The sequence below is a fragment of the Oreochromis niloticus genome, unplaced genomic scaffold (assembly GCF_001858045.2).
Source record: "Oreochromis niloticus isolate F11D_XX unplaced genomic scaffold, O_niloticus_UMD_NMBU tig00007364_pilon, whole genome shotgun sequence".
Classification (NCBI taxonomy): domain Eukaryota; kingdom Metazoa; phylum Chordata; class Actinopteri; order Cichliformes; family Cichlidae; genus Oreochromis; species Oreochromis niloticus.
The window spans coordinates 262209-285674 of record NW_020328517.1 but is presented as its reverse complement, the minus strand read 5'-3'; the positions used below and the strand labels follow the sequence as shown (position 1 = coordinate 285674).

Sequence of the window (23466 nt, the reverse complement as noted above, 5' to 3'; positions counted from 1 at the left end):
TTTAACAAAGCTTGGAAACGAAAAACTAAGGCTCATGCCACGGGGGGAAACGAGGAGCGTGGAGCCCAGGAGCGCCGTAATCGGGACCGTGGGGAAACTGCAACAGAAAGGGGAGACACAGTTCACAGCACGCAGGTTGCCAAAAATGAAAAGCTAGACTTCATAAGTTGCCGAGGCTTACAGGTAGAGCAGGACTGTGGAGGTAGGAGGGGAGTGATGCCCGGGAGAGAATCCTTAGGGAGGCAGTCAGTCAGGCAGGCAGGAGGACAGGCAGGCCACCGGCTTCCACGCTGAATGCTGGTCACACTGGAAGGAGACTTACGGACTGGCGAGGAGAAGAAGCCGCCCGAGCTGGCTGAAGTAGTCCTCCGGTGATTGCCTTAGATGAGACGCAGGTGGTTTGGAGGCGGCCCAGCCCGAGGGTGTGGCCACCGCAGCCTCCCACAGCTCCCAGGATGCCGAGCCACGGGCCGTGACAATCTGAACATAAAGTGAAAATATTCTGATCATTTTCAGCTCTGTGTTTGAACAATAACTTCATAACTTAACAACAAAAAATGCTTCCTTTTCTTTTACTGGGCCTCTGTGCATTTCATATATTCAAATCTATTCATTTGGTGAAAAATCTGACTTCATTCCACCATTTGGTTATTTTATGAATGCAGATACCTGTTTGTTTACATGTGTGAAAACAGATGATCAACACTTTTCTCTTGGCTGCCAGATCTCATATACAGCACATGAATATGTTTGTCTCTCAGACTTGAATGAGCATGCCCAGCCATACAGAGGGGTCTCCTGAAGGCTGCAGTGGGAGTCTGCCAGGCCAGGACTGTGTGGGACCGCCCCGAGTACAACAGCTCAGCACATCATTGTGGTAAAGAACAGAGTTTTTGCATGTGTTGCTACAGCACTGCAGACATTTATGAAACTGTGTGATAATCTGGGATGTTGTGGTATGCACTCTATCAAGTGGTAATGAAGCCACTGTTTCTTGTTTTCTTAGCTCTTCTGCATTAACCCTGTTTTTCCCTTGTTTCCAGTTCACCAGTCTCTTTACCTGGTTTCTCCAGAGCTCATGCCTGGACGCTCACCACCTCCCTCCCCTCCTGGCCTCCATTCTCTCTCTGTCACATGGCACCTCTGTATCCAGCATCCTTTAGCACAGTGGTTCCCAAACTTTTTTCGCTAGGCCCCCCTTTGTTTTACAAGAAAAATGTTCGCGCCCCCCTCTCTCGCGCACGCACACACGCACTGACACATCCTCCAACCACACACACTCATATTTTGCTCCATTGTGGTTTATTTCACACCTCAAACATTTAGTAAACAATTAAGCAAATACAAGTAATCTGCAGGTAGTAAGAAAATAAACTACTAACTCTTTTACGCTGCGTCCGCACCTACACGGGTATTTTTGAAAACGCAGCTGTTTCGTCCACACGGAAACGGCGTTTCGAATCACCGAAAACGGAGATTTTTTAAAACTCCTTTTTTTTTTTACGTGTGGACGAGGAATACAGAGTTCGTCACGCAACGTTAAATGTGCCTTTTTCACGTCACGCTGTTTATTGTTTACATGAGACGAATTGCAGAATAGCAGATAGAGACAAAATACTGTTAATCTATCTTCAGGTTTTACACGCTTGCATACACACACACAGTTACTGTCCCTCCATTTAGAAAGGCAGAGGCGTCACAGTGTGATTATTTTACATGTAGTTGTTTTTTTCCTGTGTAATAATATTCAACATTGCTATCAATACATTTTTCAAACAATGCCTCTCTGTGCAAAATGGGTTTAAAAACATAAACAACTGTGGGATAGTTTGTCCGTGATTTAACTGCGGTCAAGTGAGCCCTCACTTACGAAGTCACGGTCAAGCTAGCCGCACCGCCAGCCGCACCTAAAATGTGGTTGCACTACTCTTACGCATATTACGGTACGGATGAAGAGCGGCTTAGAAACGCAGTCTTTTGTGTCCTGACACTATTTTACTTCACAATCCACTCCCAGTTTTGGTTCATCTCCACTTTTCACCCCATGATCCAAAGCCCAAATTACTGTACGATTCAGAGAAAATTAACAATAAAATTTACCCAATATACAGTACTGTACTGTTAATATCTTCATCTTTGACCTCAGATTACATATAAACTGTAAGAGGTGACGCAGATATTTCACTGGATTCTGACTCTGGGTGACCCCCACTCTTCACCCTGTCATCCACAGCCAGATTTACTGTACGGTTTTCCAGAAAATTGATAGTAAACGTTACCCAAATTACTGTACTGTTTTCTGATCAAATTAAATCCTAATCCATTACTGAACAAAATGAGTTCATTCAAGTATTTGCTTAACTACAAGAAATATATTTCCACACAAAATTTACATTTTCAAAACGTCATTATTATGAAAATATTTTCACACACCACTTCAAGTAGCAACTTTAGTTTTAGACATTATTTATTCAGCGCTTAATCACAACAGTAGTCACCTTAAGGCACTTTACATAATAAGTTAAACCTTACAATAACACATACAGAGAAAAACCCAACAATCATATGACCCCCTATGAGCAAGCACTTTGGCGACAGTGGGAAGGAAAAACTCCCTTTTAACAGGAAGAAACCTCCGGCAGAACCAGGCTCAGGGAGGGGCGGGGCCATCTGCCACGACTGGTTGGGGTGAGAAATTACATTTCTCAGATTACTGATTTCTCATATTACTACTACACAGTTTTGATATATTGTTATTCATTATCTGTCATCACACAAATCAACCCCCAAAAAATCAAAAGGGAAATACTTAAAGTACGTGCACAAAGCAAGAATGTTATACACATTGTGTTTTACACGTGTGTTCCTCAAAACACCAATAATAACTATAAGCAGATTATTCTAGTAGCTTTCACTGCATGTGGAATTAGGTTACACAAAGCACACACTTCCACTCTGTCTTCTGAGCGCTGCTGAGCTGTTCATTTGTCATGTCCAGGCATTCAGAATGGAACCAGCAGTTGCAGTTATCACACTGGATCTGTAAACAAAAAAATATATGAACTTTCATAAACACATGAAGTAAATAATTCTATGTTTTAATAAATTACAATCCTTAAAGACACAGAGTCAAATACTTTGTTGTAGATAACATAAAACTATTTTTTAAAAACACTATACCCAGTCAGTGATGGAGGGTCCTGGATTGGGTGGTTTCTCCGTTGCACACATGGCACAGTTGGTGTCACTGTCAAATACTAAAACATAAATATATACATATGTTAGTGTTCATCAGTTTGACACAAACAAATATGTCCATTTGAAGAAGATATTACACACCGGAGGCCTCAAGTATTGTCTGTGCAAATGTCCTTCGTGCCTGGGCCATCTCTTTTTTTGTCCTCAAAAATGTCATTTCTGGTTTATTTGGGAATGCTTCCATTACTGCTTTGGCCATCTGAAATGAAAACAAAAAATAACATTTCATTGAAAACATCTGCAAATGTTACACTTCCTGTTTACACAATTTAACCTTTTAAGATTATTTTACCTCCCCCCACCCCCCATCCCAGCTTCTTATCTAATTTTACAGAACAATATTATTGCGTTAATGCGGTACCATACCATGATGACCATTACTCCGCAGCTAGAACCAGCCCGTTGAAATGGATGTGTCAGTACTCCTCCTCGAAGTCTCACATTCACCCAGTCTGTTTTGTTGTAGCATGTCCTCCTCATTTTGAAGTATGGACCTGGTCCCAACCATCGGACTCCAGCAGGCTCCACCCTGAAAGGAGGAGGGGTCAGAGCAGCACAGTCTCTTTCAGCACACATGGACATTACATCAGTCTCATAGACAGTGAGAACAATTTGTGTCTGAGACTAAAGAAACAGTCCACACATAATTGAACAAAAGGCCTCTAAAGTTCTGTGGTTGCCACATTCCCGAACGACTGTTTAATTACAGCAAAAAACATAATTATAATTATCTTGATTGATATTGTAATCTCAGTTTTCAACATAATTATTCATTAACTTAAACATCCTGAAGTTAATGAATTTAACTTCAGGGTTTTACGATGGGGTCGCTTCTATAAGAGTGGTTGTAACAAACAAAGAAGGGAAGATCTGCAGAGGGACACCGGCCTTGCACATCTCCTCTTCTAGAAGATGCATGCGTAACTGAAGATGAATAAAGGTTTTTGTAAAATGACTACTGAGTCCGGTGCCGTCTCTGAATGCCCGAGGAATAAAAAGAACCGGGGTGAAACTGCTTTACGTAACATTTGATTTCTTTGCATTTGATGATTGGACAGTGTTATCACCATCTAGTGATAATTTCATGTCAATAGCACATTTACAAATATATTTAAATTGGTGATATGTTCAATACTTATTTTACCCGCTGTACATCACGATCGATATTTAATATATTTTTAATCAAACATTCAATTCAATTCAATTCAGTTTTATTTATATAGCGTCAAATCTTTATATTGTACAGTAGATACAGAGAAAAACCCAACAATCATATGACGTCAACTTGACGTCACGCTGCAATGCATTGTGGGAGCGTGGCACCATTTTCGGGGTCTACGAACGACTACAAGAAAGTTTGTTGCTCGTCCTTTGAGGATTTGCTCCAGTTGCCACAGAGAGTGCTGTATGGGCATCTTGTTTTGGAGTGTTTGCTCTAGGATCAGTTATTATAGGGCTTTCCAGTTGACGTCACGCCGCAATGTATTGTGGGAGCGCGGCGCCATCTTCCGGGTCCATAAATCAAAACAAACACACTGTGTTGGAACGACGACAAGAAAGATGCTTAAAAGCAGCTCAAAAGAGAATGGACTGTATAGAGACCGATTGCGTCCAGAGGCGAAGCGGCGGTACTTGCAGAAAATAGCGTGCATTGGAAATGTGGACCCGTATGAAACACGGCCGTGGAGTAGAAACCCTGAAGACCAACCGCTACTGACGTAGCCTGACATATTTTCTTACCTTGTCTGTGGAGTCAGCGCGTACAAGTCATCATCCAAACAAAGGTAAGTCAGCTCGACTACTGCGAGTGAAATGTGTTTGATTTCCCTGCAAACATTCAGATTAGTGCAGCATTAATTTATTCATGAGGGGAAATTACAGTGAGAACATGTGGAGGCTGTTAGGTGGATAAAATAGTGAGTTCAGTGCACTGATGTGACATTGTCCTGAAGGATTTAGTTATTCTTTATGGTTAAAGAAATTGCAATAATTTATTCATATTTATTATAAATAATTCTAATTATAGATCTTGCTTCAATATTTGTATCCTGTGTCACTAAAAATACATTTTATTTTAGTTTTATACATTGATTAATGACCTGCAGAATCTCCTTATCATATTAAGTGATTCATAATTGTCACTTTATGCTTTCTCCATCTCTAAAGTGATTACATCCTTACATTACATACTTTAGGTTCATTTTCTGCAGGCAGGTTTCTGACAGAAAACAGGCAGATTTACCCTATAAAATGCAGCGTTTTATAGATGGACACATAAAGAAATGAAAAATAACATGTATGTGCTAACTTTTTAAACACTTTGTTACATTTATGATAAAGTAGATAAAACACATTTATGTCGGCCTTGGCTCATAGTTCTTGTCATTAAATGAACTTTGTGTGTGTTTCAGGTGCTGCACTCTCAAAGACTGAATGAACCAGCATTGCAGCCATGGGTCACTGTGAGCATCACAGGGAAGGTTGAAGCCGCCCACTGCACCTGTATGGCCGGAGTCGTGGAGACCTGCACCCATGTCACTGCTCTTCTGTTTAATGTAGAAGCAACAGTGCGGATCTGTGGCACAAGGACTGTTACAGATGAACCTGCATACTGGGTTTTGCCTGGTAATATGACCAAGATACAGCCAGAGGTTGGCCATAAGATAGACTTCTCCTCTTCAGCTGCCCAAAAAAGGCTCTTGATCAAAACATAAACAGACCATCCGTAGTGAAAGGTAAAAGGAGCCGTCCTCAAAAAAGAAAAATCCCACCTGCTACTGTGGAGGAGTTGTCACTGCTATAATGCCATAATGTTGTATCTAGGGGTCCAGATTTATGCCTGTAGTGCACTGCCATGTAAATAATTTGCATTTACTGAATATGTACTGACTGAGTACCACTGTCCAAAAGTTGAATAAAGAAACAAACTAAGTTTTGCCTCTTTTTTTAATTAAAAACACTTTATAGAAAATCACATCAGTTACAATGTAGAATCCATGTCATTTATAGTTTACAAATGACAAAATGTTTACTCAAAATCATGACAGTGTTTACATGATATCACCCACTACTAACATTATTTACTGTATCTTTTGAAAAAAACCCCCACTATTTTAACAGCATAAGACTTAAGAATATTTAACAGGAGCAAGTTTCATTTTCCCTGGTTTTACTACCACACTGTTCAACAAACGCAGCAAACCTTCACCATCTTATCCTGAAGGGTCACCTCTTCTCCCTCACATGGAAGAAGTAATCTGATTGGCATGGTGGTATGTTTGAAGCAGGTCCCTTATGTAGCGCTGGAACCCAGTCACGATGTGTTTCATCCATTTCATTGGCTGGTTTGCTGCAATAATGCCAAATAATTAGCAACTCTATAAATAGAAGGTAGTTCTGCAAAATCACTCAGTAGGATGTTTGTTCTAATTTGCTATGACCTCAGAGCGCATCGAAAACAAAACTAATAGGCTATAAAGAGTGATATGAACATATTTAGAACTTACCGGAATGAAACCGTCTGGAGCACCAACAGATATTTGGAGATGGAAGAGAGCTGGATATCAGCTCGTCTCACAGCTGCTATCCAGGCTCGACGCCTTCGTTTGGTAACATCGATACACGAGCTGCCTCATGTTGCTTCCAGGTTGGGAAAGAATGAAAAGATAAACCATTTTCAAGCTTATTCTCTTGCCGGTCGTGCGATCGAACATTGCAGCCGACCACACAGCCTTCGCTCCCTTTTCCCTTGCGCTTTGTTTCAAGAGCTTTAGACCCCCAAAATGGCGGATCGGGCCAAAATCCTTTCCACGCCCACCCCCGTGACATCACGCTCCAAAGCCCTATGAGCAAGCACTTTGGTCACAGTGGGAAGGAAAAAAACCTCCGGCAGAACCAGGCTCAGGGAGGGGCGGGGCCATCTGCTGTGATTGGTTGGGGTGAGAGAAGGAAAACAGGACAAAGACATGCTGTGGAAGAGAGACAGAGATTAATAACAAGTATGATTCGGTGCAGAGAGGTCTATTAACACATAGTGGCTGTATCCCAATTCAGGGTCTGCAGCCTTAAAGGCCGCATTTTAAGGCCGATTACGTCACAGCGACGCGACAAAGGCTGTCCCAATTCAAAGGCTGCTCGAAATGCGGCCCTCAAATGCGTCCTTCATTTCCCTGAATTTTAAGGATGTGGCGGTGTAGACTTCGTGGCCCAACATATCCCAGACTTCATAGCGCGGAGGTGGGTGTGGATAATTTTGCCGAAAAAAACGGCGGAAGAGAGGCGGCGGAAGAGTAAACTTTTAAAGTAAGTACTGAATATGATGTCACTTATTTATGTGCAAATGTTTAATAATGAAGAACATTAAAACATTACTGTTGGCCACATGTCGGCAAAGTTATGTGACATTAGTGACGTTTGTACTTTCAGCGTTAACTTGGTTTTAAAGCCTTTACTTTAAAATATACACTGTACAATAGTCGACCTTAATCTTACAGAGAATGTGATGATTTTATGGATAATAAAATCGTGGGCGATCGTGATCAAGAGTTGGGAGTTTGCTGGTTCGAGCCCCGGCTTGGACAGTCTTGGTCGTTGTGTCTTTGGGCAAGACACTTCACCCGTTGCCTACTGGTGGCGCCAGTGTCCGGCAGCCTTGCCTCTGTCAGTGCGCCCCAGGGTGGCTGTGGCTACAATGTAGCTGCCATCACCAATGTGTGAATGACTGGATGTGTAAAGTGCTTTGGGGTCCTTAGGGACTAGTAAAAGCGCTATACAAATACAGGCCATTTACCATTTACCATAATTAAGGTCAGTCATATATCCACAAACACAACAATAAAGTCACTTTCATTAAATGTCACCTGTCAGGGAAAACTTTGTGTTAACTGAAGAAAGTTCACTTCTCTTTCATTGCAGCTCCACTCTTATTTTTGATGCACTCATTTGTTTCATAAATGATTTCAATGATTTTGCCACACCTCTGCATTGTCAGGTCGGAGCATGTGTGCTTTTGATGAAATGCTGATATGATGACGCTTGATTGGGGAAAGATTTCCACAGGTGGTGTTGTTGGTCTCCTTCTTCCAGTTTTCTTGTTGCTGCCTCTCTCCTCGCCTCAGCTGCTGCAGCTGTATCATGTATGTTGTTATGTTACATACAAAGAGGAACAGGAATCTGTGACATTAAAGAGAAAAGATTCTTCTAATTGTTTTCCATCTCATCTCCTGCTGCTTTAGTCTGCGTGGACAATATATGAGTAAATCATTACCAAGCCAGATTATATTTGGAATATTTCAAACAGAGGACATTACAGTGAAATCTGCTTTCAATGTGACATTTACTTTGATCCTTTAAGACACAGTTTATACATCAAACTGTTTGTAGAGCGATTAAATGTTTAATATTGTTGTTAAAGTTGTACAGATGAGCGTTAATCACCAACAGCTTCATTAATGTGGATGAACTGGACGCTTCCAGGGAAACTATCAGGATCACATGCCTCCAGTGGTCACTGTGAGTAACTACAACTCTGCACATACAATAATTAAGATGAAGATATGTTTTTATTGTAGAAAGATGAACCAAATTTAGTTTGACTCTCTGACAAACGATGGCAAGATAAAAGGAGTTTGTTAAAAAAAGACACAAAAATGGTAACAATGAAAACAAATACAAACAACAGCATATCCTGATATGAGGCTCACAGATCAGGATCAATACAATACGTAGCAACCGACACTGATGTTGCCATGGTGACCACTGCCATATATAGTATTTCTGTTACCTCACTTGTCTTAAACATCAACGCTGGCTGTTTTTCATTTTACTAATGAGTCCACTCTCTTCCCTCACTTTCATCTCTTCCTCGTGTTTGAGCTCCTCTCAGAGAGGATTTAAGAAAGAGCTTTGATGATGCTGTAGCTCAGGAGATAGAGCAAGGCATCTAATGATCAGAAGGTTGGTGGTTCAATCCCTGACTGCTCCAGCTGGCACACAAAGTATCCTTGAGCAAGACACTAACCCTCTCCGATGCATCCATCAGAGTATGAACGTGTTAAACAAGAATCAGTCCATTCACCATGGAAATATCAAAGTAGAAAGTGATGTCAGTTATGATTGGCTGCACAGCTGGATCACATGACCAGGTGAGTGGTACAAATAACAGGAAGCTTCTCTTGTGGCTTTAATAATCATTTGAATTGATAACTTATGATTTACAGACTGTTCTTTATCTTTTTATTGTCGTCTGAAACACAGAAAAATATCAATGTTGGAAAATATGACATTTATATCTAGTTTCTAAAGGATGGTTTAATTCTCCAAAGGCCACCACAGACATGACAAAGTTATTTCATCATTATAATGCACAAAAACAAAAATCAGGATGAGCCCTGCTGCTCACCAAACTTGTGTTGAATAATAATTTGTGAATCATTTAGTTTAAAACATCAACTGACTGAATCCATGAATCTCATCATGTGTTTCAGAGTGAAAGACACAGACATGTACAGACTGACCTGTTTCTCTAACAGGTAAGACTAACTACACAGAGTCACTGACATCAAAATTGCCTCTCTACTTTTTAATATGTCCTTTAACTGCTGATACATACTTCTTTGCCAAAATGTAAAGGAACACTGAATGCAGAACCCAAATCCAGGATAAAGAGGTTCAGTGAATGTGGTGTTGAAGGTGTGGAGGTGGATCAGAGTGTCAGAGCAGGGGCGGGTCTAGAAGGGTGGCATGGGGTGGCAAGCGCCACCCTAAAATGATCCCTTGCCACCCCAGTTTTGCATATGACAGTGTTGTTTATTAAAATAAGATAGCATTAACAGTTTGAGCGTAGTTACAGTCAACAGTGAATATAAATGCTAAAACTGAATATATTGCATAGTGTCCGTCCCCCCCCCCCTCCACCAGTAACAAATGGTTCAGCCCATAGCAGGACGGCTTTTTCTTGTTTTCAGTAGCAAGCGATGTTTATGATTGTGCCAGAGCACATTTTGAACAACACCATGGGAATTTCTGATTTTGCACAGGTGGTTGGATGTTACACTCTGGAAATGGAAGGAAGGTGAGTGTTATTAACCCTCTGTGGTCCACGGACACGCTGCACCTCCAAATCACATGACTGATGTAAGCTGACACAGCAACAAGCTGCAGCCACGCTGAGTCTCTATTTCAGCCCGTATTGAAAGTTCAGACTTCAAAGTTTTTTAATTTTAATTACAGGCCAGTAAATCCACAGTTATGATGATATATATCAGCCACGCTTTTTTCTAAATACTGTCGTCATGTTTGTGTGTGTGGGGGTTTTAAGCGTTTTCTAAGGACAGCACGAAAACAGTAAAGAAAGGGAAAAAGCCACCTCTTTCCTGTCGGTGGAAAAATGTACCAATCGACCAATTTAAAAAAAAGTCAACACGTGGGATTTGGTTTAGGAAAAGGGAAAAGTTTTGGGAGTGACGGTAACGGGAGCGAGACAGAGCGAGCGAGTGAGAGAGAGAGAGAGAGAGTTTTTAGATGTGGGAGATTTGTGACGTTTAGTGTGGAGTGTATACTTAGTGTGTTGTGTTGTGTAGTCGTTTTGTTTTGTGTGTCAGTGAGGGCACTAATGAATGTCACAAAGGCACATTTGTAAACACTGTCAGTAGAAAACCAGCGGAGTGATACACCTGCTGTTGTCAGGCCTGCAGGTTTATCCCTGTGCTGCTCTCCTCTGTCTTTTGGTGGACAAACTTTTTTTTTACTGGCACACATCATTTGTGGGGCATCTTATTGCGAAACCTGATTGTTCTCTCACTTTAGTTTTAGTAATATTTTTAAATTCTTATACAAAATGAAAAAAAAAACGGCAGGTGTATTGGCTGCATTTTTACATAAATAGTTGTATATGTTTACAAAAGGTACAATTTAAATTTGCATTTCAAGTTATAAAAATTTACTCAACATGTTTGTGTTTTTTTACAGTAAAAAATACTACCAGGATTTTAAGTTCTTTGTGTGATTTCAGATCAGTAACACTAATGCAGTATGTCAGTGAAAAAACAACTAAATTCAGTTGAGCTGAAAAGATACCAAACAAGGCAAGGAGGAAAAATAAAATGAAACAATCTGAGGGTGAAATACAAACGTAAACTCAAAAGGAGTCAAAACTTGTATTTCAGACCTCAGTGAGTGAATCCAACAAATCATGAAAAATTAGGTTTAAATTTTTGTTCATGACAGTGCAGATTTCTGACATTTTGTGTAATTTAAGCTGTAACAATGTGATTGTTTTCTAACAAAAAACAGTGTGAAACTTAAGTTAGACTTGTGTTTGTAAATGAACCGCCCCATGTTGTGTAGCTTTCTGGATTTTATACTTATTGGGCTACATATTTATTTATCATACAGGCTATACAGTACATAACATCAAAACTCACATGTTTTATGTAACTAAAGTGTTTAATTATGTGGGCTACAGACAATAATTAAGTTATAGACTTTATTTATATGAAAAACGTGTATACTTACTGCATTTGGATTATTTTAACCATATATAACCACCTGCATATGTGTATGAAAAAAAGGGCTTCGATTTTGCCACCCCATTTGATTTCTTTGCCACCCTCATGCCACCCTAAGAAAATTTCTCTAGATCCGCCCCTGTGTCAGAGGAGACTCTGTAGAAGGACAGAGTGCCAGCAGGACAGTCCACATACACTGCTGCTCTGTTAGAGACAGAGGAGGAGGAGGAGGAGGAAGAGTAGGAGGAGATGGGTGTTTCTCTGTTATTGTGCCACACAGAGGAATAATGATCAGAACAGAAAAGACTCCAGGACTGATCATTTCCACCAAACACACACTCATCACTCCTTCCTTTCCTTTTGATTCCTCTGTAACTCACTGATATCCAAGCCCTCCTCGTCCACTCGACCTCCCAGTAACAGCGACCAGTCAGACCATCTCTACACAGCAGCTGAGGAAGAACATCAAATCTGTCTGGATGATCAGGATATGACTGAACCTCCTCCACATGTGTCACCTTCCTGTTGTTGTCAGACAGTTGGAGCTTTGTGTTCACTGTGTTTGTGTCGATTGTGAGTTGACAGGAATCTGATGGAGAGAACAAACACAATCCAGCTGCAGTTATTGATCCATCATCTGTTCATTGATTGACACTTTGATGATGACTCCTGACATGATGAAGATGGTTGAATGTGTGCTGCTTTGTTTTCATGAATCCCATTAAAAACACACTTACACTTCCTCAGACCTGGTCTCAACCATCGGACTCCAGCAGGCTCCACCCTGAAAGGAGGAGGGGTCAGAGCAGCACAGTCAGCATGCACACATGGACATTACATGGCTCTCATACACACACTGTTACACACTGATAAAGGAACAGTCCATCATTTTGACACATAAATGTTTAAACTTCAAAAGAGCAAAACTCATAATCACATCACATTTAATCTCCTTTATTAAGCACGATGTCCAGGGAGCATTGACATGTGCCACAGTCAAGGTTCAACACACTGTGACATTCATGCTGTCAGGGAGTGGCTGCATATTACATGTAAAGACTGGGACTGGGTACAAAAACTGATCCAGTACAGGTCGAGTGCAGCAGCCAGTGCATCACATATGTTGAGCTAATGCAGCGGTCATCACACCACATACTGCTTTCTATGTAAAGGAGCCTTCATTCTCAGATTAGGGCTGTTTGTGACCATAAAGTCTGTCTCACAAGGGCAGCCACTGGTCCAGGCCAGGATGCCTCCACAGTGGGATGTCTGAGGGTGCAGACATGGGTGAAGTTAGGACCAGGTGCCAGTGGACCTGTGGACCCCTGGAGATAGGAGTTATTGTTTCACTCCACCAAAAGCAGCAGAAAAAGATGTTTATTAATAATCCTTATTATTAAATGCTCTGTAGAGCAAATTTGTTGAAGGTAAACAAACGTAAATGATGGAAACAGCATCAACCAATCACAATGCTGCACTCTTGCAGGAGGAGGTTGTGATTTGATGCATGTGATGAATATATTTATTTCTTATTCTCCTAACAGGAAAATTATCTTTTATTTTTGTATATTTATACTAACATAAGTGCATTTAAAGGCTCGTCATCTTGATTTATTTATTCAGAAATGATATCAAACAATAATACAGGGAAACCCTGAATTAAAGGACACAATTCTTGGTCATTGATGGTATTAAATCCCAGTTCTTTGCATTCTTTACAGCCAAAGAAGACACAGCTCAGAAGTGGTCCTTTTACTTTAAAAATGATCTTTATTTTACATATCCGGATATGGAGACCTGAACACGCACACAAAACCCCAGGTCTGAAGCACAAACAGGAAGCCTAGTTATATTTATATACTCCATCTAGACGTCACACATACTTTAAGTTTCGATCAGACACTCTGCTTAGTTTCACTTTCCGCCTGCAAAAGGCACAAACTGTACTAAGAGTTGGGCCTTTCTTATAAAGCAATATAATCAGCACACAAGCATTTAAGATTATAAATTAAACTCAACAGTTTCCCCTTTTCGTCTTTTTCTAAAAGACGTCTGATAGGTTTGTAGCTTAAACCTATTCGCTGGAACGTTAAAGGCAATGTGATTACACAGCAAGCAAGACACGAAGTAGGCAAAGTTCTTTGTGGTACTCATGCATGAGGAGGCCTGCCTGGAGCCAAGTGTCGTTCCACCTACTTGACCTCCATCAGACTCTCAGCCAGGTTCCCCATAGCACTCCTTTTATTGTGGTTACTTGAATATGCATAGGGTCATTAACATATAACGGTACACATGTGAACAAGGAATACCCTGCCCGTGGTTTTGTAAGTGCGTGTGTGTGTGTGTGTGTGTGTGTGTGTGTGTGTGTGTGTGTGTGTGAGCTGCTGACCAAAAGGGCCATAAAGCAGGAACAACATCCTAGGTCATAAAGAGGGTAACCTCCCCACACCCAATCTATGGTTCACCCTAGATAACACAGTGAAGCCATACAAAGGGCAGGAAGTTTTACCACATCAAAAGAAGCAGATCTTCCAGATAGGATGTATCTGCAATAAAACACTATAGCCCCTCACCCAGAACCTCGAGAATCTGGGGAGGGGAGAACAAAAGAATTCCTTTCAACACACAGTTAAAGTACAAATGGTAAGAATAAAAATGACAAACATTTAACAATTCACTCTAACAACGTCATAAACCCTAATTTATCCCATTAAATTTACTTGCATATGAAAATAATAACTAGAATGTAACGAAACAAATCACACCCATAAATCAAGCTCTAAACCCACTTCTAATTTCTATTTTTGACCACACCCCCTCTTCGGGTAACATAAATCCAGTCTTAGCACTATTCCTTGGACAATTTACCTAAATCCTGAAAACTATTACTAAAGTTGCTCTCATTACTCTTCATTACTTTTATGCTCACATTTAACCTTAACAAGCTTCTAATTTCCTAAACAACAAATCTTATTCGACTGTGGTGCTCTGTGCTTCTTATGGGTGCCCCTCTCTGGTGGGTCCGTTCGATCCGGTGCTCCCTGGAGTCTGGCCACCCCTGTGGTTGCTGTGGTCCCAAAACCTCCTGCAAAGGAAACAAAACACCTTTCCCTACTACGCCTCCTTACCTTATTATGTTCATCAGTTGGTCTCTTAATTATTCCAGCTTGGTCCAACCTATCATGTTTAGGACTCTCTAATCAAAAGCATGAACCTAATTATGTTTTTGACTTTCATTTATATATATATTTATATATGTTCTTCAATGTAACAACATTTTAACACCTTTAACACACTTAAAGCGCCGCTTTCACGTCCCTCCAGGTGCTTCCTGTTGCTCGCTCTCTTCTCTCTTATCTGATTATCAACATCCTGAACACAAAACTGTCCCTTCTGCAAGTGCTTTAACTCTGATCTACAAGTCACAATACATGTTATCTTTCTCTGCAAGCATATTCATTGACCTCTTACACCCTGTCACCTTTCACAACAGATTACAAGGAAATCATTAGAACCGCTTATTCTACTAAAAGATCAAATAGAAAACAAACACTTTAATCAATTAAGTTTAAGCATAAAAGCAATTACTTATGCGTAAGTTTGATCATAGCTAAAAGCTGCCTAGAAACAACACCTGTGTGTTAACACTAACTTCATTTTAAAACTCGCATTTCCTGTGTTATAACATGTTCTTGATACAGCATATTTTGATTTCATTTTGCTCCTCTTAATGTAACAGTACATTCTAATTATACTTTACCAGACTTAACCAAAATAGATATGCTTTCCTTACTTTGCTCCTGCTTTAAAGGAAAAAACCTTGTTTGTTATTCTATAACTGCATTTTATATGAAAAGTCTAGCAATCCCCTATGTGACTCATAAATCTTACTTTGGTTGTAATTATTTTCCTATATAAAATGTAATTCACTTGTACAGCGGCCTATTTTGTTAGTGGTAACATGAAATTTATCAAAAAGTTTCTCCCCTTTAGCATTTGGCATTTTCCCAACAATATATTCTAGTTCCCTAATCTAAACCCCGTCAATAACACAGACTTTACTTAAAGCAAACACCAGCAACCCAAAATCAGCATCCCGAAAATGATGTCTTCCACTCCTCCTGCTCCTGGCAAACGCAAAGCAAAGCAAAGCAAAGCAAAGCAAAGCAAAGCAAAGCAAAGCATCCCCTTTCTCTCCCCAACTTAGTCAATTGTTTGTTCCCCTTTATTCATGGTAACGTTGATCCAGTTGTCAGTCCAGTCACAGTCCAGTCACCCACTCACTCACACGCAGTCACTCAAAAGAAAAAACACTTGTCTATCAGTTTTGGTCTGGATTGACACGCGGCAATCCTTTTAGGATTAGGATTTAGGATTTTTTTTAAAATTTCAGCGCTGTTAATTAATTGTTGCAGGCCTGCTTACAAAAAAAAATCATGAAAAAAGAGAGCTGATGATTAGCTCATCAAAACACAAAACATAATCACCTGACAGGTTTTCTCTAAGTGCACTGTTACAATTTTAAAGGGCCCAATTCTAGACATGTCCATGTTTAATAAAAGTCCCTCTATTAAAATCAAAAACAAGCCAAACCTAACTGACAGAATCCACCCATCACTCAAACAACAACCCCAAAAATCTTAAACACAGAAAAATTTTGCTTGTTAATCTATCGATATGTTATTGGGATTAGAACTTCAGGGCCACCAAAGTTTCGCCCTACTCTTGGTTTAATTAATACTTACATAGTCTGAAATCAGACTTCAGCTCGCTCCCTCTGTCCATTTTCCCCACATCATATCGAGTGGTTGGCCTCAGATTCCACAGCGTCCTGAGAGTCCGAGGTGAAATGACATAACTTCACCTGCTAAATACACAAAAAATCTTGTTAAAAGCCACAGTTTGCACACAATAATGTTCCCCTTTAAGCACTTTAACATACTTAGATTTAGCATAAGATATAAACCCGTTATAACTAGAGATGGACCGATCCGATATCAGGTATCGGTATCGGTCCGATACTGACGTAAATTACTGGATCGGATATCGGAGAGAAATAAAAAATGTAATCCGATCCATTAAATATCAAAAAAGCACCTCACAAAACTTGTGACACGGCGTAACTCGGCTCATAACCGTAGCACGTCGGAGCAGTGTGCTCGTGTGATAGAGCGGCTGTGTGTATTTGTAGCCTCGCTAGCAATCCAGCATTTCATCTCCGAGGAAGTTATCCCAGAGAGAAGTAAAGCAAGTGTGTAAGTTCATCTCTGAATGTTTGTAAAGCGTACCTGCGTTAAGCTTAACCACCGATATATGGAGAGTCTGCCTCTTCTCTCTCTCTCCCACCGCTACTTCGTGAAACTTATTAATGATCAGCTGATCGGCTTTTCTGTCACGAGTCCGTCTCTCTTCTTTGTTTTTGGCCCACTTTGCACCAGAAAGAGGAAACCAGCGGCTGAACAACAGCAGCACGTTTAACCTTAATAAGCTGTTGTTAGAATTTATTTAATATTACTTTCTACACCAGGATCCTTTTCTACGCAGCTGACGGCTGGTAACTGTGCAGGGGCGGATCTAGCAAAGTTTAGTCAGGGGGGCCGATAGGGCATGAACAGGGAAAAGGGGGGCACAAAGACATACTTTTCTTTCTTATTCTCATTTAAAATGTCTAGCTTTTAATAAATAATTATCTGAATCTTACACCCAAAGTTTTAATCTGATGTAAAATGTATAGAAGTCCATTATTGTATATAGTAACTGTTAAATGTCTAATATACCCTAGTAAGCTATAGTACTTTTTCCTTTGGGAAGATACCATCTGTGCAGTCTGCAATTCTGTAGAAGAAAGATGTTGAATCTATTTAATTATTCTTGAAAAATAATTTATTTCTGTGCATTTTTTTTCACACTGCATCAAATTAAAGTTGATTACGTCGATTAAGCATCATGAGGTGGAGGGTGGGGGGTGGTTCAGTTTTTTTTTTGCTGGGAGTTTGCAACCCTATTAGTTAGGTTGCTAAATAATTTCTGCTAAGTACTCTTTAAAATACCAGAATAGAAAGGATGGAGCAGGTTTAAGTTTATTAGATTGATCAGTATTGCTGAGCTATGAAATATTTTGGGTGCAGTGTATTTTTTACATACAGGTATAACAGAATAGCTTTAGTGTTGTTGTTTATTTAAACTTGAGTATGGACTTATACAAAATGCAGCAAGATATTAAAAAAAAACAGTTTTATTGATTAAAAAACACACTATATCGGATTAATATCGGTATCGGCAGATATCCAAATTTATGATATCGGTATCGGTATCGGACATAAAAAAGTGGTATCGTGCCATCTCTAGTTATAACAATGTATCATCACTAAATTATACATTTCTTGTCCAACTCTGCACTTCTGAACAGACCTGACCACCTTATTTAATTATCCTGTTACTTTACCATTATATATTTCACCAAGTGATTCTCTGCTTCCTCCATTTGAGGCCTCAGTCACACAGCAAACAGGAAGCTTCTTTGTCACCACTCATTTCAGCTCATTTGCATACTGACTCATATCTCAAGAAGTTGCCGTGGCAAGAGAAAGGCATATTTAAATCTCACCACATTATTAAATTCTTTTATTTTCTTCCTAGAGTAATCACTTGTTTTGCTCAGTCGACACAGGAGCACTTCCAATTCACTATTTTAAAACTACTTTAAACTTTTATTCACTTTTCATTTTCACCAACGTCACTCCCTCATCACGGAACTTCCTGAGTCATTCCTCAACTTCAGGGTTTAAGTGTGTTAAACTCACACTATTTTAACACTTATAAACACACATGCTCAACATGCTGTCTGATCCTCATGAGCTCTCTTGCATTTGTAAGGTTAATGCATTTTCTGTTTGTGTGTGTGATGTTGTATATGTTTCTTTTTGCAGTGTTTCAGACTCCTTCACAATTTTCCCACTTAAGCAGTCAGTTTTCTCTTTCCCAGGTTTGCTAACCCAAATTTAGATTTCCCTCCTTAAATAACAGCATTCCTTGTCTTCAGCCAGGAGTTAGAGCTCTCATGTCCGAATTAGTGACGCCAGTGATCTTAACCTATAACTTTCTTCCGACCGCTGCATGTGGAAAATTGATCCAGGTCTTTGCACCTAAAAATAACAAAACTGAGACATTTTCATTATTATCATGAGTGCTTAAACGACCCACTTCTCTTTTTCCGGCCAGAAATACCAATTTATTTCATGTATTCGCCTTGATAGTGTAGGCGTGTTCTTCATTGCGTTTATGTGGTCATGTTAATCGAGTGTAAGCTGTTTCTTCATATGTATTTTATCATCAGGTTTAACTCATGCCTCTTTGCACTGAGCTGTGGATTCAAACTATCTCGCTTCTGATTCTCTCCAAAAATAATTTCACATGTAACAATTTGTATTGTGTGTTTTCTATTCATTCATGTAATTGTTAGTTAATTTCTCTCTTTATTTTTACCTTTTGTTTACCTCTTTGTTGTGATGTGGTGATCATTTCTAAACCTTCATGAGTTCAGCCTTCGATCCAGTTTTCCCATATGCATTCACTATATGACGTCCAGGTTCACCTCTCACTGTTCTCACAGTTTCCTGTGGGGCCTCGCAGATCAACACAGGCCCAAATCAGCTGTTTCTTCTCTCCACTGCTTCTCTCTTGATCTTTTCAGTCTTTTCTTTCAGGATTACTCCAAGCATGGCAAATGAGAAACTCAGTGTCCAGTGCTTCCACACAATTATTTATCCCACTGTTCAACTGCCCAGCCTGTAAATCACCGTGCATGTTCCATCACGTGTTTTCTTACATGCTGCTTCTGGAGTCTTCAGTGTTATAGTTCAGCTGCACTGTCTTTTTGCCTGCTGTTAATTCTTCCAGTACACGGTGTTCTGTCTGTCTTCATCTTCATCAGGAGATCGACTGTCCTTTAAGCTTCTTCTCAGGATAAGGAGACAATGAGAGGTGAAGCTGTCAAATTTGAAGCCAAAGCCTGTTTTCCTCCCAATTCTGTTAATCTATCATTTTGCCGCTGTACTCAAGTTTCCAGATTGAGAGAAGTCCACCTGTATTAACACACTAAAGAATTTAATTAATTTCATTTTATCACTTTTTCTTAAGACATTCCTTCTAAGTCTCCTCTATCTGATCTCACACTACACACATCAACCAGTTTCCTTTTATGGGCATGCAAAGTTCCTCTCACACACACTACTTCCTGTCACATGCACAGCAGCGCAGATCCATATTTTTCTTTCTCTCTTTCCTGTTTCTACAGACAAATCAAACTCTTGTTTTTTATATTTACAGTCTACAAACCCTCTGTAATTCTGCTAAGTCTTGATCTAAAAACAATGCACCCTTATTTCACACACACACACTTTTAAATATACTAAGCTCTTTGGTTTTGCAAGCATTCACATCACAATCTTCAGCGTGCTCAGCAGAGCTCTTTCAGACATCAGGACAATTAACAATTTTCCACACATATCATTCTTTCAGCTCAGTTTTGTCGCATCATTCACGCAATACTTTCATCATCGTTTTACACACTTCCCTGAACTTCGTCGTCTCAGACACACTTTTCTCTCAAAACAATGTGCATCTTTAATCCTTCCTCCAAATGACAATTTTACACATCACTTATACAGTCACACATTTATATATAACAAAAGACTGCCAGTAACTGCCAAGATAAATTATTTCCATTACCATATTCACATCTTCACTTCATCTTCCTCTAGTCATCCTACCGTTTCGACTAATTTAAAAGCCTCTAAGGCCCAGGTTCACCCACCTTCCTGGTCAATCAACCCGCTTCAGGAACGCCCTCTCCGATAGCGGTCAAGTTTCTAGGCCCTAATTAATTTATAACCGCTTCCCGCGGCTGGACAGGAAGCTCCACCTCCAGCGTCTAAGTATCCCACTTGCGCCTTACAGCTTTACTTAAAGCTTACCTGTCAGTCACGTTGGATGGTTACGGCCGGGACCCCGCCCTGTCGATCAAACGGTGCAAGAAAAGTGGTGCTTGACCACTGATTATTAACGACTGTCCCTCTCTGTCGCGGGTATCACCCGGATGACCCTGTCGCCTGTCGTTACAGCTAACAGTGTCTCTGGGAGCACTTTTGACAGCATTTGACTGAAGTGCTGGTTGCTGCAGGGCCACCATGAAGGCTCTTTCTGGAGCTCTCAGTGCTGCAACACATATCCTGCAGTGCAGGCTGCAGGGTAACAGGACCAGTGGTTGTTAATGCTACATCCACTTTACAGTCAAAAACACCCACTAGTCTGGGCCTAACACCCAACCAGTGACCCGGTTTCCTCCACCAGCTCCATCCCTTTGTTTCTTAATCTCTTCTTTCTGTTGGAATGATTTGTTATTATAATTTGAATTTCGAGGTTGATCGACCAAAGTTAATTCACTTTGACTGCATTCTATTTTTCTGTTGTTTTCTATTAACTATTATCACAAAGTCCAGAAGATCAATTTGATATTTTTTTACACAAACAAGTTTCAGTAGTAAACGCTCAGAAGCAGCAAACTAACAGTGCAAAATAGCCCATTTTAGTAGGCAGCCAGTTAAGTTGAGTGACCTAGTAATCCATTTACTTTTACTAATATGTTTTTCTAAGCTGGGGAAACAACTTCCCCCTAATTCTAGTTCATGCTAAACATGTCCTGGACATGGTCTCTGCTCACAGATAAAACTTAAAATAAATAAAGAGAGTGAAAATGTCAGTTCCTTTCCAGAGATCAGTTTGAACAGGCTGCACAGTTGTTGCTGACAGAGGTTTTGTCCTTTGAGACCACATACAGACATCTACTGTTTAAGTTAGACCAGAATGGGAAAAATGTTCCTATATGTGTGATTGTTCAAATAACACTGGTTTCCAGCATTAAGTAATCAGACAGAGCCAGTTTCCTCATCTATCAGACACTATTTGTGGCTGTAACGGCCATCTACATACCTCAGAGTGTCCAGTTTTAGCTGCTCAAGCATCTTCACTCCTGCCTCTCCTGGGTTATTGTAGCTCAGGTCCAGCTCTTTCAGATGGGAAGAACTGGAGCTAAAAGCTGAGACCAGAGACTTGCAACCTTCCTCTGTGATCAGGCAGCCTGACAGCCTGCAGACATGACAAACACTCTTAGAGAATAGCAAAATAGCTAAATGCAAACAGGAAACTGGAGCCAAAGATGAAACAGGAGTTAAAAATAGCCATTAGTCAATCTAAACCTTAGACTGTAAACCTCTAAACCTCATCTACTGAACATTTCAAGAATGCTGACCTGAGTGTTTCCAGTTCACAATATGGACTTTTCAGTCCAGAAGACAAAACTTTCACTCCAGAGTCCTTCAGGTCATTGTTACTCAGGTCAAGCTGTCTCAAACTAGAGGGCTGGGAGCTGAGTAGTGAAGACAGAGTTTCACAGCTTCTCTCTGAGAGATTACAGACACTCAATCTGAGAGACAATAATGAGAAAAATAATAATGTTAAACTTTCAGGTCTGAACCTTTGAAAAATACATGATCTAGATAAAATATCATCTCTATAGAGGTTAAATCATGTGGAGGGTTAATTAATCATCAATAATTAATCAATTAGTCATCATTAAATAATTAATTAAATGTCATTAATGGATTAAGTTCAAAATACTTAATAAATGAAATACATCATTGATTTAATGCCATGTAATTTCCAATAAATTAATTTCAAATTTATTGATTTTTAAATATATTTAATTAATCACTTATTGATACATTTAATTATATATTTAAGAATCTATTTATTTAATTCATTTGGGCCCTTCTAGCCCTGCAGCTGTGCATGTGCTTACAGATCCACTGGTATGTATCCTACAGGTATTCTCACAGCAGTGCTGCTGAACATTAAATGACCAGCAGATGTCAGTTCTTCATAATAAGCAGTTAAACGAGGCTTTGTGTGATCTGCCTTTGGGTGAAGCAACTGGCCAGAAAAATTGGACACATTCACAGAGCTTTACCACACCATCACTAGACAACAATGGAATTATTTTAACTAAAAACAAATAATCAGAAAGTCTTCTGCCTGGTCTCGTACCTCTGTGTTTCTGTAACAGAAATAATGAGCTGAAACTTTGCTCACGACACCACCGATCAGCTCGAAGGGCCCTCGAGTTTACCTGCATGCATCCTGTTCCCCTGTCTGCTGTTTAACACCTGCTGCTTATTCAGGAGACATGCCCACATTACCTGGTGACAGTCACAGTTTAATGTGGGCCGCTGTTTGTCAATATAAAATAATTTAGTTCCAACATTGTGCACGCAATTTGCAAATGTATCGTATTTTTCGGACCATAAGGTGCACCGTGTTATGAGGCACACTGTTGATTTTTGAGAAAATTAAAGGACTTTAAGTTTGTTAACTTTCCTCAGCGCACAGCTGCTGGAGCTTGTCTTTACCCTCAAAGTGACCAATCTGGGTTAAAAAGGGGATTCAAAGGGCGATGGACACTAAGATAACTACAGAATACTTTATAAGTGAACCTGATGCTTTAATAAGGATTTGGGCTATTTGCATTTAAATTAAATAGATTTATTGACAGACATCAATTAAATAAGTAAACTTGTACCTCAGTAATATAGTTCTGCCACTTATCTGCTCTCATGACTGGAAATCTGATATCCAGTCACCAGCA

General features: G+C 39.9%; 1 long non-coding RNA gene across 1 annotated transcript in view; it reads right to left on the bottom strand.

The window, feature by feature from the left end:
* Positions 1-8800: 8800 nt before the first annotated feature.
* Positions 8801-23466, bottom strand: part of LOC106097395 (protein NLRC3) — a 54309-nt gene continuing 39643 nt past the window's right edge. Inside the window, exons 8-13 of the long non-coding RNA XR_003218242.1 lie at positions 22075-22248; positions 21752-21911; positions 19348-19359; positions 12503-12542; positions 11907-12354; positions 8801-9966 (exon numbers count right to left, since the gene is read on the bottom strand). This is a non-coding gene — a long non-coding RNA (protein NLRC3). The remainder of the gene's footprint in view (positions 9967-11906; positions 12355-12502; positions 12543-19347; positions 19360-21751; positions 21912-22074; positions 22249-23466) is intronic.